Source organism: Falco punctatus (assembly GCF_963210335.1).
Source record: "Falco punctatus genome assembly, chromosome: 4".
NCBI lineage: Eukaryota > Metazoa > Chordata > Aves > Falconiformes > Falconidae > Falco > Falco punctatus.
In genome coordinates, this window is record NC_137583.1 from 85450893 (window position 1) to 85463598 (window position 12706).

A 12706-nucleotide genomic window follows, 5' to 3' on the forward strand; every position below is an offset into this window, starting at 1 on the left:
GCATCGGAAGACCAAACACTGGACTACTTCTTCATCTGAAAGACACCTTTCACCAAAGTAAAGACAGCAAGTGCAAGATGCGAGCTCTGTATTTCCTTCCTCTGACAGTGTAAACAACTTGTTCTGCTGACTGGTAAGTCAGATCTGTTTTTCTGCTAAGCAAAAAACTTATTTTCTCTTTCATTATTTGAAAGAAAAATATCTATCTCATTATCAGAAGGAATTACTTCCAGACACATGCTCATGGGTCTTATAGCAGGGTTTGTGTGGAAAACAGGACTGATCTTGCAATCTTAAATTTTTCAGGCACCTTGGGGATTGTGTTTTCCATTCTTGTCTCTACCCACAAACACAGGCACAGCTCAACCAGCTGATAAACAGCGTAATAAAGATGAAAAAGAGACAATAGCCTCACAAATTAATCCAACCATGTATTGTTAAGAAGGAACAACTAAGCTTTTAGCTTCACTCAGATTTCATCCTCATTAATATCCTTATTTGGTTTGGATGCAATAAGAAGCAGGAGCATGGGAACAAGGAGAATGCTGCGGTGATTCCTATCGCTATTCTCATTAGAGATGGAAAAGTTCACTTTTGAAGATGGATATTTTGGGCATCAGTAGACACCATTTAACAAAGCATGCTTTTCAGACTTGGATGAATGGTGTTAACAGTAATTCCACCCTTTTGCGTGGCATGCCAAAAATCTTTGTATTTCTCTGAAATTTTAAATACATTATGCTAATCCATTTTAAGGAGGCTTATATTTCTCTGTTTAAAAGCTCATACAGGATACTTTTTCTACTTTTCTCTCATCCCTTTAAACAACTTGATAAACAAGTGGCAAACAGTGACAGTAAATACCATCCATGAAAGCTCAAATGATCAGGAAACATAGGGTTTTTTCAATCACGTCCAGGCTTCTGGAAATGAATATAAGTCCATTGATTTCAATGAAATCACTGTCATATGTGCTACACTTTAAAATCCAGAGCCTTATTTTGGGACTTTTTAGGCCCAAGTCAATTTTAAAGCCTAGTTTCAGTTTGAGAAATGTTGGCCTGAAGTGGTATTAGCTATTTAATCCAAACATCTCCGAGAGATGGATGGTCACGTGCAAGGCCTTCTGTCTTTAGGGAGGGGGAAAGCGGGGACAGAACATAAAATGACATGCCAACAGGTAGGCAGTAATACAGGGCAGCAGTCCACGGGCCTTGTCCCATGGAGCTGGTGTCAGCTAACGGCATTCCCAGCCTTGCTCCATACTGTCACTCTTCCCAACTCAAGCGTGCATGTGTTGGGACCAGGAATCGCGTCAATGAACCATCCTGCAAAAGGATAAAAGCAGTTTATCCTAGCCCCGCTCTGAGCTGCAACTGGCTTACAACTGAGAAAACAAACGTGTGCACATGAGGAAAGGAAGAACAACATGGGAAGGAGCAGCTGGGATCAATGATGACAGAAGGGAACTTTTCAGTCAGACATAAATTCCAAACAAAAGGTCTGAGCTGGGTAACTTCTTGACATTTAATACCAGAGGCTTGGGAGATACAAGTCCATTGTTTCTCCCAGTTTACCACCTGAGATTCCTGCTCAGTTCTTAAGATCACCCTGAAATGTTAAATTCCCTCTTCTAGCTTTCTTGTGCACAGTTCTTCTCATTTTCACAAATGATATCCAGAGGAAACCTAAAAAAGGCGCCACAGAGCTCAAGAAAGAACAATTTCAGGGAGGGAAAGAGAAAAATTGCCCTTTTATGTGGCAGTTTATATGTGGATAATAGTACACAGTGTTTGTCAGCCACAAGTTGAATGAGGTCTCCAGGATTTGTGAACTAACCAAGTAAACTGGGGCCAGGTCCTAACTGACTCTGGGCTGGATTTCTAGTGATCTCATTCCCTTTCCATGGGCTCCACCACAAGGTTTATGCATTATTTCAGTATGATCTGGCTAGATATAATGAAGTTAGAAATAACTGGTGTCAGCAGACGGATTTTACTTTTGTTTTAAGCTAGAAAATATTTTAATGTATTAAAATTATGAATGCTCCGAGGTGCATGCCATCCCCCTGAGACTCAAACTCAGATTTTTACATAAGAAATGCTGCTACACTAATTACTGTGATACTTGGATAGCCTGTTTTCTCATGCTATAAAATAAAAAAGGCCCACCCAAAATTATCAAATATGTGTACAGTATTGCTTGGGGGGGGGGGGGGGGAAGGTGTGTGTGCATATATATATATATATGTATGTAACTCAGCTAAATGATGACTAAGAGGGTAATTGGTCCATAGGAGGAGTCAGTACACATAAAAAAATAGGATACAGCTAACAGCAGTGGATGAAGCTAAAGTGTTGCCTAGGAGGAGGAAGGAACACCACCTCTCAGATCATAAGAGTCTCTGGAAGACGACAGTGGATGGTCTCCCATACCAATACAGTGATCACCACTAAAATGCCTGTGTTTACTAATAGCTATAAGGGTTGCCATGAGTCTTCTGTACCTGTATATATGTGAGGTGATGACACACAAGATGCATGTACCCAGTAACCACCACAGGTGAACTGAACAGACTAGCACTGCTTGTGCAAGAACCCAGCTAGATGATGCTGCAGGCAGAAAGGCATAACAATGTTTTCACTTTTCTGATATAGTTTCAAAAGCAGAAACTGAAATAATTCATCAAGTGCATGCCAAGGGGGGACACAGCACAGCTGTCTGCAGATGGCACATGTCTGCTATAACCACAACACAGCTTAACTACTGGTGATTAACACAAGGTGTGATCCCAGGACAGGGCCAACAACTGTTTGTCTGCTGGATATCACTCAGTGTCTTCTCAACCAATACTATAACCGAATGCAAAGAGAATGGTGACAGTTTTCACATGGTTTGAAACCCACCCATTTTTACCCTGTAGCTTGAAGAGCTCCCAAACCCTAACGCACTGTAAGGCTGGTCATCTGAAAGATGGCATGTCTATCCACCGAGGGTTTTGGATGTCTAACACATCAGAAGTCCTGCTTCAGAACAACATCACTGCATTCTTCTTCCTCCTGTTTTTCTCCATTTTGTCTGGTCCAGTAAATGTTCACCCTTCTGGCAGGGACAGGAGCAATTGCAGGATCTGACAGCGACAAGGGGAGGGCTCAACAGGAGTGTGACGCTGTGCCTGGGATTTTTCAGGCTGAGCTATTTGGACATTGCAGAAATGGGGCAACGGACATGAATGGGACAAGCTGCAAGTCCTACCCATGCAAAAAAAGATTCATGGTGTGTTCTTGAGCCTCCGGATAAACAAATGCCTCTGCTTCCCAGGACTACCAGGCTGCAGTTGCCAAGCTTGCTGTTTCTGCAAGGGTGGCCACGATTTTGGGGACTCCCTCTGACCCTGTATGCTTTGGCAAACCTCCCAGTTTCCTTGGAGGCCTTTGTGGGCTCTACAAAGGAGACAGAGAAGATACTCCAAACCTCAAAACGGCCTTCAAGTAACAGCTGGGAAATTGGAGCGGGGACCCAAATCAAACACATTCAGAGATCTGGGAATGAGAGCCACTCCTTCAACAGCAGACAAGGAGAAAGCAGTAGAGGCTGCAGCACCGGCAGGAAGGCGGCCTGAAAATTGCCCATCCAAAAAATACTCTGGAATAAGCCCTTCGAATCACACTCCTTTGACAGCCACAAACACATTACTGCGCCTCAGTTTTCTATTCTATTCCACAAGTTTTTAAAAAAATTATTGCTATAGAAAGATATTTATTTAATCCTTTTAATCTCTTCAAGTATATTTTCTGCATTGGTTATTCAGTTCTGATCTTTATGTCTATGGGATTAAACTTGCATTGTAGAAGAGTCTGGAGCATTGCTTTTCAGTTGTGTTTTACTGGGGTTGAAATCCCCCCAAGTTTAAATTACTAAAATAAATATCAAATGACCCAAGCAGCAGTTCATCAAGTTCACACCACTAGAAGTTAGAGCAAGCTATGGATTTGCAAAACATGAACCATGAGAACAATTGCAACATAGATCCAGTGAAAACTCCACTGAGTCCCTAAAGAATTGCACAGCTGTTTTAGGCGGTCTACATCTATCTTCCCTGGGTGCATGCTTTGATCATTTTCCCACAATGACATTTCACTTCAGATTTTGTGACCTCCTCCCTAATTCTTTGTTGCCTCACTCCTTGAATGCCTGGTTTCTTCTTGTGCTCTATGCAGTGAGGCTGGGGTGGTTGTAAAAAGTCACTGAATTGAAACAACTCTACTGCCCGTGGGACATTCGCTTTGTATAGGAGTACACAACTCTCTCTGTAGTTCCAGGAGGCAAAAAAATAGTGGGTCTTGCTGGGTGGTTTTCTGCTCTCCCCCACCCCACTCCCTTGCCTTTTTTTTTTTTTTTTTTTTTAAATCCATTTACAATATGGTTCATGGCTCAGCCTCACAAATGACTTTACTGCTGAACTCAGGGGGGAAGCTGTGGCCTTAGAGGTTGAAGTACAGAGCAAAGGAAGCTGGGATCTGCTGAGTTACATGAAATTTCTTTTTAAATTATGGGAAATAAAAAGATGACTGTCCCGACTTTAGCATGAGTGTATTCTGTAGGTTCAGATTCATAGACAGGACCTGTTATCTTGGCAAGAATTAAACAAAAATAAAATTTCTAAATCCAAAAAAGGAATTCTTCACCATGGGAGAAGAGCAGTTTCTCTGCACAAAAGGTCAATTTTTATGAGGCTACATGCAAATAAGATTAATTTCAGTATTTGTCTCTGAGTAACTTTAGGATAACCCATTGAAAGAGTGAGGAGAAAGATGCGCTGTGAAGTTTATTCCCAGTTGTTTTACCTTGGCAGTGGGCACCTTCCTCTTCAGCAAAAAAAAAAAAAAGGGATACAGGGACCCCAGTGCCTGGTGTCACCAACCAACTAACACCTTGCTCATGCTCAGGTCCCACCAACACCTTGTACCTACCACTCGCATATCCCTCCCTCTCATGGTTCGCTCTGACTAAGCATAGCTAGAGGTGGAAAAGGACATGGTGGGAGGGGTGGTGATGTTCCCAATCCCTTTTTAAGGAGTAGTTCAACAGTCTGAGGATTTCTGTTGTGTGAGACAACCAGGTTCAGTTCCTTCTCCATCAGAAGAGTCATGAGGCTGAACCTCCCCTGACACAGGGAAATGTTTTAACCCAGACCAGAAGTTTGGGGGGGTGGGTGGGGGTGGTATCCCTCATTCCTCTTTGCTGGAGAGGACTAGACGTGAATTGGACAGCTGAAATAATTATTGCAGTTATGAAAAAAATTACCAAGTATTTCTGAAGCCCCAGTTACTGCAGTTCTTACTCATTTGCAGTTACAGATTCATAACTCTGAGCCTCATGATGAAATAATGCAATATAGAGATACCTGCTGTAACTGACTGGAGCAGTGAGCTCCAAGGCATGCACTTGTTCAACGATCATGCTGCTTTTTGCTGGAAGGGCTTAGCTATTTGCTTTGAAGCTCAGCACAGAGCTGTGGGGAAGCAGTTATCACTAACCACTGCATGGTCATGTACTCCTTTCTTATTTTCTCTAGATCCTTCTTATAAAATATTACATCCTCTCATAAAGCTGCTGCTCTGGTAAGCTGCAGCAAGGTTTCGTGCAAATGCGAGCTGCGCTTTGAATACAGAGTGAGCAGTTCGGTTACTGTGTCAGGGTTTGCCTCACAGGAGACAGCTCTTAATGCATTTTCAGAGTTTGCTTCATTTACTTTCAAAAGCCTAGTAAGGATGCTAACAAGTTGGGGTTTTGTTGGTTTTCTGGTTTTCTTTTTTTCTTTTATCTTTTTTTTTTTAAAAAAAAGGGTGTTGCAAGTAAAAAACAAAGCACTAAGTGTCATGAATAGGAACCTCTGAACTACACAAAGTTTAGCCTACTACTCAGTTTAACTTGCCATCTATCATAATAGGCTCTGTAAAGGGCATTATTCAGCAGCAGTATTTTCATCTAGGGCTCTGAATGTGTGTTGAAATTATCCCTGGCAGCTCATTGGAAGAAGAGGTCTTTAGAAAATGTACTAAAGACGTAAAGTACTCAGTAAACACAGATGTGTGTTTTGACAATTGTAGAGAATTGAATGATTTAACTACAAACACGGCACTTCAAGGAACACCCCCTCCACACACACACCTTTTTTTTTTTTTTTTCTCTCAAAAGTACAAGGATTTCAGGCAGCAATTATATAAATCACAGAGCTTCAAGACACAGCAAAACAGCCCTGTTGTTAAAATCCAGCCATGCCAGACAACACAGAACAAACCTCATCCTCATAGACAGTAGGGACAGGTGAAGGATGGATCAGAAGCAGGGGAGACCAAGAACAGCTTTCAGCTGGATTTAAGCCTTGCCCCTGGAAGTGTGAAAGCCCCGCCGGTGCCAACAGCCTCTCTGAGGCCAAAGCAAAGCAAGCAGCAGTCAAGGGTGCCTAGAAATGTCCAAAATGGGCAGCTCCACTGCAGATCTCAGATGGATCCCAGCTCACAGGCAGCCTGAAACGATGCCTGCAGAGATGGGCAGTGTGAAAGGAACAAGTATTTTTGCCTCTGTGAAAGACACAGCCCATTTCTTGGCCCAGCTGCTATTTAGAAAGAACTAAAGGGAGCTGCTGCTGCCACCTCGGCTGTCCAGGGGGAAGAGAGAGAAACAGCAGGACACGGAGATTAGGAACTATCCTGGAACATGGTAAAGAGTATATTTGACATCACAACAGCACATCCCCATCGTGTGCAGAAACAGAAGCTAATTTGGGTGACAACCCCTCTGCTGCACTCCTGTCCTCCCTGAACACCTCTCAGCCTCAGAAGGCCAGACCTTCCAGAGTGGGATCTGCACCGTCTTCTGGCTCCTGCTGCCCTTGACAGCACTACTTGCCCAGCTGGTGACAACTACACCTGAGCACATGCAGGGCTACTCCAGCCAGAATCTTGCCTGCTGCCCTCTCTTAGCACAGCACAAGCCCCTGAAGGACAGTGGAGCCAGTTGGCATATTGACAGTGGCAGCTCAGAAGAGGTTGGGAGAGGACAGGAAGCCATTGCAATCACACATGAGGCCATCAGAGAACCTGTTCTTCTATGACACGTACATGGTTCCACAAGGAGTTCAATAAGCTGTCTTCTTGACACATCCATCATAACCATCTCCTAAAAAGACTTAAGTGGAGTTCCCAGTCTTTGTGCACAGGGCAGGGAGTGGAGCGGGAATGGTGGAAGAGATGCAAAACTCACAAACCTGGAAGAACATTCAAGTGCTACAAGTGGAGGGAGAAACACAGGTGTGTGCAGGGTGTTGCTTGATCCTCAGACATCACTGACTTGCTATATACTCTTTATCCTCAGCAAAGCCCTCTCTCTGGCAACCAGTAACACTATAGCAAAAGGAGATGCAGTAGAAAATACTAGGTTTTAGAGAACAGTTTTGAAAACGGATTGAAGAAGCAACCGTAATTCTCAGAGGAATTGTTCAATCTTTTTTTGGTCAGAACATGACATGGAGATGTTTAGCGGAATTAGGGCCGTGGGGTTTACTCTTCAGTGCTGGTCTGAAAAGATCTTATTGAGAACTGAACCATACCATTTGTACTGGCCTGGCTCCTTCTGCTTTTCAGAAAGCAGTAATTGCACACAGCTTGTCTTACTCAAGTTCAGATCTCCCCCTGGGAACCAATACTTCTCATTTCAGTGAACAGAGCTGAAGCTGAGAAAACGAAGCCTATTGTTACTTGAGCTCAAGAGGCAAAAGATGTTTGGAAGTTTTGTAAATTTGGCTTAGGAGATAAGAATCTTTCCTACCCTCACCATCCACTGGGACCAGCTGAGCTACAGGCTTATGCTTTGATAATATGGAGAAATATTTCTTTCACAACAGCAAGGGCATCACCCTTCTCCAGACACCTCCATCCATTGAGCAGAGCTCCTTGGCAGCTCTGTCACTGCAATTACCATCCATCTCAGGCACCAAATATACCATGTGTCCTGGATTTCCCTTAGATGGTCAATCTGGACTGAATATAAACAAGCCATAACTACATGTCAGCCGGGAAATAACATTTCTAACCAGCTGAGCAGAGGGGATCTGAAAAAGTCACGCCACTGGCAGCAGTGGATGCAAAAGGTTTAACTATTTTTGAGACAGAGCTTGATCTAGCGTTCCCTAGGATTAGAAGGAATAGCTGCCCACACAACCATGTGGCTACTGCTCATGACATCACCTCTAGCCCCATGGTATACTAAAGAATTTGCGCAAAGCTATGGACAAAAGTAAGCCACTAAGCTAAATACATGCAGAGCTAACTTGCACTCGTTACAGCTGTATCCCTCGCTCTTAACAACCAGCTTTGCACTTACGAGAGAGCTGGAATACATAAATCTTCTTAATTCAGCAGAAAGATCACACGCATCCAAGAGACAGTGGGATTCCACAGGATATGTTGCTCCAGTCCATCTTCTGTTTGCCAAAGAGGCAACAGACAGCTCTTGCTGGGGACCTTTATCTCAACATCAGCTAAGCTAAGATACCATGAAGCTGCAGGACACCCTCAGCAGCTCACAGAACTTCCTTGGAGGAAGGAGTGGTGGGGGAGGAATAGGCGGGTGGCACTTTTTCGTCACCAGGTCTGCCCCCTGTTGCTGGGTTACCATTCTTCTTCCCTTCCTCTTAAAAAGGCATCAGCTGAGCCTTTTCTCTTTGTAGTCCCCCCTCCCCACGTTTCTCATTTGCTTACAGCCAGTTACGACCCTGTGAGACCTCTGGCAGGTGAGAAGAAGTCTGGGTTAACCACCTTCAGAGACCAGGTCTGGCCATGCTGCACCTGGGTGCAGATTTGGGGTGGGCTGGAACCTCTTAAGCCCAGTCCCTCCCTTCCACAATCCTTCCCTACTTGGGAAACTGCCATAAGGGGATCAGAAAAAGTACAATCAGGTCAAAGGTGCTTGTCATTAATGTTCTGGATCCTGTTAAAGGAATTATCTAATCAGAAGTCAATTTAAGACACAGGGTTGGGTTTAAAGTATTCTTAGTGCTTGCTACTTATCTTGATAGACTTGGTCTGAGCCTATCGCATAAATAAATGGCATTAGCAAAACCTGAAGGTGTCTTCAGTGCAGTTGGACTCAAATATAGCCTTAAAACTATAACTGTTTCTCACATTACTATAAATCAGCCACCACTTGCATTAGCCCACTATACTGAATAACTAGCGCTGGTGATCTACCTCTCTAGTGATGGATTGAGCATGGCCTTCCACCAAAGGTTTCAGATGCTGGACTCTACCTCCTAAATACTCGATAATCTTGATAAAAATGTTGAGGAAGTTCACATATTACATCTGAACAAAATGGACGCACACTTTCATTAGCTCTAGAAATGGCAAAGAAATAGCAGTTACACCAGCACCAGCAAAATGTTCAAAACAGGGCCTAACATGGCATTTCTACTTCTGCTGCAGAAAGGCACCATTTTGAAAACTTTTTACAATTGTAAGCAATTAATTTCTTTTTTTTTTTTTTTTTTTCCAAAATGCTGCTCAGGAAATACATCCTGCCAAGAAAGCCTTAACTTAGGGATTTTGCAAAACATTTCTCTGCACATGGTGAAGTTTGGATTTCTGACAGCTCATACATCAGGCAATTCAAAGCTTAGAGGTCCGCCTTGTAAGAATCGTTTTTGTTCTCTTTTTTGGCTTTATTATCTGGCTTCTTATATGAGATTTGTGATTTTAAACAAGCCTTTCTTTCAAAACAAGACATTTTTCCTGGTGGAATTCAAACAACAGTTCTACAGTGCTGCATGAATTATTCCCTTAGACAAATGTCAAAATTTATAGCAACTCAAAACAAAACAGTGTCTACTGTCTTCAGTTCAGGCTTACAAGCAATAAAACCCAAGGAGCTTATGTAAAAGAACCCAACTGTGTATTTTACAGGGGATACCAAAAATACTTCTGCACCAGAACACCAGCGTGCAGTGTAAAGGTGTACTCTTGCCCTTTATAGAGATCAGGTAAATGTCGTGTGTAGATGAGAGCATAAAGTTTATTTGCTAAAAGGAATTCAGCAAAACTCGAATAATTTTATTTTAGAGCTTTAAAAACTAAATGTCTTTAAAATGTACGTGTGCGCGCGTATATATATATATATGGGTTGTGTCAAAAAATAAAATGTTTGCATTTCTGAAACGATGGTCCTTCCCAAAGAAACAAGAAGTTAATCTTTATCAAAACAATTACTCACTAACATTTTATTTTCTTTATTTTCTTCTCTTCATTTCTGAGAATGATACCCATGAGAGAAGTCAAACTTCAGTATGTGGTGGTTTGCTTTATTATTCCAGGTTTTCCATAGCTTCAAGAGGGGTATGAGCTATAGGATTAGGACTGTAACTGGCTCTGAGTGAGCACATTCCCCTCAAAACCATTGAGATTTAGGCTGAAACTGAGGGAAATGTCTTTCAGTATGTAAATCCGAGGTGTGTATGTGAGGAAGCAGGAGTACTAAGTTCACCCACTGGCTTCAGTAAGTGGCTCAGCATTTTTGAAAGTCTGGCTTCTCTTTTATGATCCTGATTTTTGACATCGAGTTTGGAGTATCCAGACTTTGATTTTTCTCACTATATAGCATAGGTTTGTACATTTGTTTTTTATTATGCAGGTTCTGCATAGCTTTATATATGCTTACAGAAAAAGATATCTTCAGAGTGACTGCAGAAAATTGTAAAAGTTATATTTACCTCTTTCAGGCAGTGTAAACTCAGAGCATCATCAGTGAAGATAAAGCTCTTCACAGTTAATTTTGGTGTAGCTACAAGCACAGCTTGTTCCACTCTCTCTTACGGGGTTTGTAAAATCGCCCTGTGCTACATCTTCCCCCTAACACATTTGTAATTACTTTCTGGTCCTGATTTGGTCCTTTGAAACTAAGCAGATGGTCCTGCCACCCCACTGTCCCCTTCTCCGTGAAACACTCATGTTGGCAAGTGAATCCTTTGTAGATATAGCCCAGGACAGGGCACTTGCGGTGACAGCTGTGGGACCAGCTAACCCTTGACTAATGGGGCATATGTGATGGCTCTGGTTTCTGAAGACATTGACAGGCTTGGAACCACACTGGCAGCCCCGCAGGGACATCTGGTATCTTACGCACACTGTCCAGTACATAATTTTTACATTTGGGGGTTGCACATGGATGCACATGAGCTGGGCTCTCCCCAACCATATTTTGAGCATTCCTAGACTTGGCAGTGCAGGTGCATTCTCTCTATATGCCTTAAAAAGAAACAAAACCAAAACACCAGGCTTGGTAATAGAGGCCAGAAGCAACAAAGCCACAGTGTTGAAAAGCAACTGTTAAAATAACGTTCTGGGATACTGTAATTCTGAGACAACAAAGTTTGTGAGCAGCACTCTTTCTATTTGCTGCCAAGTCTCTGAACTGCTGTCTAAGAGCCAGGTCCTTCTGTCTGGCCACCTGTCACAAGGTGCTGCAGACTGAGTGGTGGCCTCAGAAGAACTTGTACACCATCACTGGCTTTGCAGATTTGCCACGTGGAGCTGGTTAGAGTTTGGTACTCAGGGGTTTGCAAGAGAGATGCTGGCAGTAGCAGGAAAAAAAGCATTTCTCATCAGCAGAGTCAGCAGATAGGACAGAAAGCAGCTCTGCCAAGTTAGAAGATAGTATTTTAAAATAGACAGATACCTCGGAGGAGGACCCCTTCTTTAGGCTTTGTGTCAGGACGTTTTGACAAAAGTGGTGGAGACACCCTGGAGGTCTCTCATCTTTAAGCAACCTGTTCCAGCTGTTGCTGAGCCTCATTTCCTGATCTCAGGTACCTAACACTTGACACCTACCAGACCATTTGGTTTTAGCATTTTACCAGAAATTAAGATGATGGCCTTGTTCTAACAGGGAGCAGGACCTCTGAAATTCTGCCCATCTGTAGACACCCACTAGACCAAGCCTGTACAGTTGACAAGGCACAGCTGTGCAGAGCAGCCAAATAAACCACAACACATTTCAAATACCATTGCCTCGTAGAGTCACTGGGCAGCTGAGGGCAGGCCTGCCTCTTCCCCCTCCTCTGCCAGCCACTTGGCTCAGGAGGTCAGTCAGGTGAGCTCTCCTAATTCATCAGATGCCAAATCACCAAAATAATCACTTTCTTAACAAGAACTAAGCTTAAACTAAATATATTTTGCAAGCTATTCTTCAATGCATTATGCCAGCTATTTAGCAAACGCTTTTCTGCAGGTTTATTTTTTCTCGGTTGTTTTCTGTTGCCCACTCATAACTCTTGGCACTTCTAATATTAGGGTCTCCCACACATCTCTTAAAAAAATGAGGGCGTTTTCAGAACAAATTTTCAGTTCATCATCATTCCAGTGCTGTTCTTTCAGTTTGTGCCCTTCCACACACCCCAGTATGAAGCCTACTCAATTACTATGCAACATTCAGGGGAGCTGGGGTAGGGAATTGAAGTGGTTTACTCAGACTTAGTGGAAAATAAGAGAGTTCTGGGTTTGTTTTTTTTGTTTGTGGGTTTTTTTTTGGTTGGTTGGTTGGGTTGTTTTTTTTGTTTGTTTGTTTTTTTGCTTATGTGAATGAGAATGAAGTCCTAGTTTTGTGATATTCACAGGTGCTTCTCTAAGAGCTCTGAAAATTACAGTTATCC

At 42.8% G+C, this 12706-nt stretch overlaps 1 long non-coding RNA gene across 1 annotated transcript in view; it reads left to right on the top strand.

Annotated features, from left to right (window-relative positions):
* The window catches only part of LOC308063326, a 37700-nt gene that overhangs the window by 7163 nt on the left and 17831 nt on the right, over positions 1-12706 (top strand). Inside the window, exon 2 of the long non-coding RNA XR_013927924.1 lies at positions 1-12706. This exon is cut by the window's right edge and continues 17831 nt beyond it. This is a non-coding gene — a long non-coding RNA (uncharacterized lncRNA).